Below are 6,000 nucleotides of genomic sequence, written 5' to 3' on the forward strand. Positions count from 1 at the left end.
TCATAGTCTGCCAGCCAATGAAAAGTGACTCATGTGTTAAGTCTACAGAGGACACCAAAGGGCTCAGTCTGTTTCATTCATATTATTCTGCCATTAGCATTGCTATAATTATCTTCTATGATCGCTATATTAAATGAAAGCTCCCCTCATTTTTCTAGTGTATCTATCTCACTCTTGATCTACACCACTACCATCTGTCCATGAGGTTTCAAAAGAGAACACACAAGTGATTTCAGGGTAGAATGCGTGTGTAGGGCTCTGGACTCAATCCCTAACACCACATTAAAAAATTATTTCCAGCCACACCTTTAATCCCAGCACTCAGGAGGAAGAAGCAGGTGAATCTTTGCGAGTTCGAGGCCAGCCTGGTCTACAGAGTGAATTTCAGGACAACCAGGGCTGTTAAAAAAAACTGTCTCAAAAACCAAACAAAAAGCTACTTCCAATTAAATTGTATTATATTGTAGACAAAGTGATTAGAACATGTTTATAATTGTATGAGCAAACATTAAATGGGCTTTTATATAGTTTTCAAATAAATATGTAAGTTTCGTGTGTTTAAACCTCTTTCCAGCTAAGCTCCACTCTGTCTCCAAGCAGCTCACCACATCAGACACTTGGTCCTCCACAGTGTTAGAGAGGGAGGAGCCAATCCTTCTGCTTCTGTGTGTCCTCCGTTTCTATCCAGTGCAGGTGTATTCCGGCAACAGGACTTCTAGGAGTCACCTCTCAGCCCATCCTTGTCCTCACCTGCCCTGCCCTACTGTGCACATCCCCCTTCCAGGGCTCTTAGCAAACCCAACCACTGCAGCAGGACACAGGCTCTTCTTCCTGGTGCTATCAACCCCTGCCAAACTATTCTCCATGCTAACCTAAAACCACGCTCCCAAGAACAACACTGACTCAATCATTCCTTCACCTGAAGCCTTGAGATGGCTTTGCCTTTATTTCGGGAGAAACCCCAACTCTGCAAGTAGGCCTTCTTTCCCCCCAGCTTCAATTGACTCCAGTCCTGGCCCTTGCACCCAAGCTCCAGCCATACCTCAACACTGACCTTTTCTGCTTGGCACCACTTTTTCCCGTGCCTTCTTGTCTTTACACATAATGTTTCCGCTGCATAAAAGCAGTTACATCTGACTAACTTTCAAAAATTCAACAGAGGTAATACCTACACCAAGATGCATCCCATAATACAGAACCCCTCATACCCAAATCTTGATTTAGGTGTCCTTCAAATAAATAGTAATATATAGATATATAACAATAGTAATATGTAGTTATTATATATTATGTGATATACATAACAATATATAACTATAATACATATCACATATTACAATCTATATCCATTAGCAAACACGCCACAGAAGAGCAAAAACTGATCCTTTTAATGTTTTCATGACCAGCGTGCATGTTCTGTGTCCATATGATCCTGTGCATGCAATAAATGTTCACTAATGGCAACAGAATCAACTGTGCAGACTAGTGTACAACTTTCTCTTCTTTCAGATAAACTTTAGTTAAAAGCAAAATTAAAAAAAAATTTGCTGGTAGTTATTTTCATATTAGGTATACAATGATAGTTATAGCAATAATGTAACTATATATTTTTAAAACTTAAAGGAACTGTTATTGGCCATTTAAACTGTTCCACCCCTTAAAAATCACACCATACTGAAAAGAATCATTCAAATGATTACAGTTCTGTATAATCTGAAAGTCATGTGGACAGCTGAAAGTTGATTTTTATCTTGTCTTCTTTTACTAAAGTGTTGTCTCTTATGAAAGATTATTTAATTAATTATTTAATTTTGGATGATTAAAATATTAGGGAGAAGGCAGAATGTTAAGTTAAAAGAGCTATACCAGAGGACTTGCTTCTACTACATGATTCTTGGGTAATATCTGCAGAGAAGATATTTGTGAAGCAGTTCAAACACATACACACATACTATCTTCACAGAATTAATTCTTTATTTCACACACTTTCCCTAAACTATTTAGACAGTTTACTGTCTTTGTATGCATGTTAGAGACTTTAAAAGATGTGTATACACGGTACACTATATACTTAACATGTTAGAGGCCCTGGGTTCAATCCATAGCTCACACAAAAATGGTATGTTTAAAATGATGACAATAGCTTTGTATTGGGGGGCTGACTGATAACTGAAATCAGAAATGTAGGCTAGTATCGTGCTTGAGGACTAAACAGAAGTTTTCAGTCATCAAGAGAAGAGGGAGAATATTTTACAAAATAAAGAGGAACAATTTTTACCAGAAATATCATATAGAGTAGCTAACTTAATAACATAATAAATAACAAGTAATTGTAGGATAAATAACTGTATCTTTTGATAAATTCAACAAGATGGCCAATGTCTTCAATGACAGATATCTATTTCATTTTAAAATTAGACTTTAGTATTGTTAAAAAAAACATTTTCAGGTTATATGCCTGAGTGGTGGTATCCCAGCACTCAGAGCTGGGGCAGGAGGATTATGAGTTCCAGAGAAGCCTAATATACATAGTGAGTTCAAGGCCAGCCTGGATAACTTTTACAAGATGCCTGTTGCTATAAAAACATTTCTATGGAAAAACAATGTAGTCCACACATTCTTTTGACAATGACTGTCTTGACAGGCATAAAACAGAATGTTTAGAAGAGTGGGCAGAGATTATTCTTTCTAGAGATGCTCACATTTACAATACCAATACTTTTGAAAGAACGCAAACAAGCCAGGAATTTAACATTGAGGGTTGGAGAGATGACTCAGTGGTTAGGAGCTCTTGTTGCTTACAAGCATCCACGATTCCAGTTCCAGATGATTCTCAGGAGTTCTACACATGGTGCACAGAATACATATATGCAGGTAAAACACTCACATACACAAAATTAGATAAATCTTCAAAAAATAATGATCATCATGGCAGGAAGCATAAGGCAGACGGCAAAGCCAACACTCCTCTTTGAAAACTGGAGTATCCTAGCTTGTATCCTCATAGGCCATCCCATTGGCTCTTAGGCAAAGCCAGCATTCTTTCCAGAACATAGCATAGGCTTCTCCTAGGACCAACACAGCTGTTCAGCAGATATCCCAGTTTTTGCTCCACTGAAAAAGAACTTCATACGAAGTATGACCTAAGCCAAAATGAAAGAATAAAGTATTCATCATAGACTTAAAATCAACCAACAGATAGCAAATACACCTCTTGTTTCCTTCTGCTTCTCAGTCAGTATATCACAGTGCTCTGTGGAACTGTCCTGATCCAGGCAGATTATCAGTCCAATTCTTTGAACTGCTATCTTGGTTCTCAGTACCTAGGGGTCTCTAGACTTTTCTCTGTATACTTTTAAAGAGCTCTGGTTTGATAAGACTTTTTTAGAACAAGAGAAGCCTAAAGCTCCCAAAGAGACCAGCTTAAATTTACTATCAGCCCCATCCCTCACACCTCCAGGGATTTATCTGTTAAGATTTGACAGGGCGAGCTTCCTTCAAATTCCCCTGGTGGTTCCCAGGGAGCTCTCAAAGGCTGACAAGTTTCACTCTTATTTAATGACCACTAGTACCTAAAGATGTAAACTGAGAACTTCTTTAAACAGTTTACATCAAAGTTCATAATAATCTTCATCTTTAATATTCCTTTCACATACAATGATTTAAAATTCTTTTTAAAAGATTTATATATTTATTATGTATACAGTGTCCTGTCTGCTCATACACCTGCAGGCTAGAAGGATGCACCAGATCTCATTATGGATGGTTGTGAGCCACCATGTGGGTGCTGGGAATTGAACTTAGGACCTCTGGAAGGGCAGCCAGTGCTCCTAACCTCTGAGCCATCTCTCCAGCCCCTGATTTAAAATTCTTAACAAGGGATTATGCTTTTCTCATTATGCCTCTATGAAAAATGTTTCTCCTATAATCCTGGATCTATGCTGTAAGTCTAATTAAAGAATATGTTGGAGATGGAGAAATAAAATGTACATATGCCAGATACATAGTCCATGTGTCAAAGTCAAAAGTAAAATGCATCTATACCATACATATCAAAGGGAAGGCACTTGCCTGATGAAAGCTTGCCTGTAATATGAGAGTCAACCACACTCAAAAATCGATGTTGATTTTTTTCAAGAATATATATTCTTGAAAATATATATTAACCTTACTGACTTGTAAGAAAGAAAATTTGTAGGTTATTTTTAACTAAAGGAATGTACATGCTAGGATAATCATGATTTTAAATTACTAAAAAGAATTATCAGATTTAGTAAACGTAAGTATGTTTAAAATGTTCCCCCCCACAAAAAAAAAAACCTTAACATGACATTAAGATGCTAATCAAAAGTAGATCATTTTGAAGGACCACTATAATCTCTTTTGTATTTATTTCTTCACAAACCAAAAGCAAGTGTAGAATGTCAGGTCCGAGTCACGTGCCTCTTGTAGATTGGTAATCATGAAATCAGCTAGTTTAAATTAAATTCCTCATACATTTGGAGCATAACGCTGGTTACTTGGTAGAAGAAAGCAGGAGGATCACTTGAGACAGGGAGTTCAAGGCCAACCTAGACACCAAAGCTGAAACCTTGTCTTAAGAGGAAAAAAAAAACACAATGTATTCTACCTTGTCCTCTTAGGGAAGAGGGAACCTGCCTTTAAAATCCCAAAAGACACTCTATATCTTCAGTATTATATACATTTAAATATTTCAGAATTAATTTTTTCTAAATGTTTTCTTATTTAAAAAGTATTTTTTGCTTGTGTACATAGTGTCCAAACAGTAAATCCTTGTAAACAATAGGCATCCATTCACAGAGTACAGTGAGTAGGACTGAGAAAAAATAAACTGCTTTTAAAATGTAAAACGTCCTAATAGATGTAATGTTTGTACATAGAATAAAGAAAATAAATCCACATGACACAATTATAGAACAAAATGAGTTCTACTATGGCAACATTTTTGAAACAAATATTAGTGCCATGGTTGCCCAGGGGTTAGGGACAGCAGGAAGTGATTGTAAAAGGACAATTCGAGGGCTGGCATGATGGCTCAGTGGGTGAAGGTCCTTGATGACAACCCTGACAACCTGGGACCAATACCCAGGACCCATGAGGTGGAAGGAGAGACCTGACCTCCTAAGCTGTCCTCTGACTACCACCAAGGCGGCAAGGCATTTGCACACACTGATTCCTCTAGACCTAAAAAGGAAAATACAAAAGATCTTTGTAATAGTCAAAGTATCCTGACTATGACAGAGGTTCTTGAGGCAAAAGTTTATAGAGTAAAACATGAGAAACAAAACTGGGAAGATGTGAATTAGGATCAAGGAATTTCTGTGTCAGCATACATGTGCTGAATGTCTTAAAAAAATGTCACGGAAGGGAGCTAGATAGGAGGACTGCATTATTCCCTGCAACTGCACTTACATCACAGATATTTAAAGACTTTTTAAAAACATATTTTCTTCATTATAAATGGCTCCCTGTCTCAACCACAAACAGCAAACTCTAGTGAGGAGAGAAATATCTATCTGATAAATAGCAGGTGTTTCCTCAAAGAAACACAGAGCAAACATGTCTAAATACTGTGGCCATGACAACGTGTTCATAATTTATTTTTAATGATGTGTTCATTTAAACTAGTGTTAAAGATCTCATTTTATAAGCTAGGGATTTCTTGAGACCTAGTGAGCAAAATCTAGATTACAGTTCAGTCAGTGGGTCCAGTGGAAAGCTGTCCTCTGAGCAAGGCTGGTGCCCTCTTGTACTCTTGGCAGCTGTGTGGTTACCAGCAGGAACTCTCTCAACACCTCTATCCTCTCTCTCTCTCTCTCTATCCTCTCTCTCTCTCTCTCTCTTTCTCTCTCTTTCCTCTCTCTCTCCCTCCCTCCCTCCCTCTCTCTCTCTCTCTCTCCTCTCTCTCTCCTCTCTCTCTCCCTCCCTCCCTCCCTCTCTCTCTCTTTCTCTCTCCCTCCCTCCCCCCTCTCCCTCCCT

General features: G+C 38.0%; 1 protein-coding gene across 1 annotated transcript in view; it reads right to left on the reverse strand.

Moving 5' to 3' along the window:
- The window catches only part of Spag6 (sperm associated antigen 6), a 57,310-nt gene that overhangs the window by 50,246 nt on the left and 1,064 nt on the right, over positions 1-6,000 (reverse strand).

This window comes from Arvicola amphibius, chromosome 6 (genome assembly GCF_903992535.2).
Source record: "Arvicola amphibius chromosome 6, mArvAmp1.2, whole genome shotgun sequence".
Lineage (NCBI taxonomy): Eukaryota > Metazoa > Chordata > Mammalia > Rodentia > Cricetidae > Arvicola > Arvicola amphibius.